The sequence below is a fragment of the Petaurus breviceps genome, unplaced genomic scaffold, assembly GCF_028583685.1.
Source record: "Petaurus breviceps papuanus isolate PSGF00001 unplaced genomic scaffold, PetGlider_PUasm1.0 115, whole genome shotgun sequence".
In the NCBI taxonomy this organism is placed as follows: domain Eukaryota; kingdom Metazoa; phylum Chordata; class Mammalia; order Diprotodontia; family Petauridae; genus Petaurus; species Petaurus breviceps.
Window position 1 is genome coordinate 62,249 of NW_027185612.1, and position 1,513 is coordinate 63,761.

The window sequence follows — 1,513 nt, forward strand, 5'->3', positions numbered from 1 at the left end:
TCTTGCTCTGCTATGTCAGCACGTCCATGGGGCATGGGAGATCTTTAAATCCCATAACCCTTACAGCTTGGTATTGCTAGACACTTAGGGACCATGTCCCACTGTGACCCTGTTATCATTAGGCCTTTTCTTGTATGTAATACAGCAGTTCTTAACATGAAGTTTGTTAAGTGGGAAAAATATTACATCTTTATTTCAGTATAAATGGTTTCCTTTGTAATCTTATGTATTTTATTTTTATTTATAAACATTTTTTTGAGAAGGGGTTTATAGGCTTTACTAGACTGCCAAAAGTATCCATGACACAATAAAGTTAAGAATGTTTGATCTTATGTGACTGTTCAGATTAAACAGATCTTGATTCTGTGTTTATTTTTTTTTTAGTGGTGAAAATTATACTTCTGATAAGAAAACTTCGAAGGAAATGGATTCTCACAATAGTAGTGGTCACAGTGTTGTCTTCTCATTTTGTTAGTAACATGGAAAGGCTCTTTGCATTTCCAGTGCTTCAGACATGACAAGTTTCTCTTTGTTGTGTTTCATGATAATCTAGCAGCAATTGTATTGCCATTGCTGGAGAGTCTTGTCAGCGTTGAAGGAGGAGCATAGGGGATGAAGCAGAGCTACAATTAGTCACTGGAGAAAACCTGAGAACATACCGAGATGTTGTCCTTACTTTCTCTGAAAGTTCCGTTCAAAGGACTTAGTCACTGTTCCTGTAAGAGAAATTGACTGAGGATAATGATAATGACCATAATTGTAATACTTATACCCACCTACCTTCTCACAAGGATGTTATGAGAAAAAAACATTTTTTTTACATCTTTTTTTTTTTTTAAAGCAATTGGGGTTAAGTAACTTGCTCAAGGTTACACAGCCAGTTATTTCTGGGTGTGGTGCTAAGTATCTGAGCCCAGATTTGAGCCAGGTCATCCCGACACTGGAGCCGGTGCTTTTACTCACTGAGCCACCTGACTGCCCCTAAGCAATTGGGGTTAAGTAACTTGCTCAAGGTTACACGGCCAGGTGTTTCTGGGTGGGTGCCAAGTGTCTGAGCCCGGATACTTTTTAACATCTTAAAGGCTATATAAACATGAGCTATAGTAAAAATGTAAATACTTGTTCATTGATTGATTGGGAATAATTACATTTTATATAGTTTTTTTTTAAACCTGGACAAAACTTTAGAGAAGAGTGTGTACTTAGGAGAACAGTGATTGCTGGGTTCCCTTGTTAATATCCTGACTGGTACACAGTGACCATATTTTGTGTTCATACATCAAACATGTGACAAAGTTAAGTTCCTCTACAGGGATAAAATACAGAGTGCTATGGTGCTAGATTTTTTTTTTAAAGCAATTGGGGTTAATTAACTTGCTCAAGGTTACAAGGTCAGTTATTTCTGGGTGTGGTGCTAAGTAACTGAGCCCGGATTCGATCCCCAGGTCATCCTGACACTGGGGCCGGTGCTCTTACTCACTGTGCTACCTGGCCTCCCCAAAGGTGCTAGATT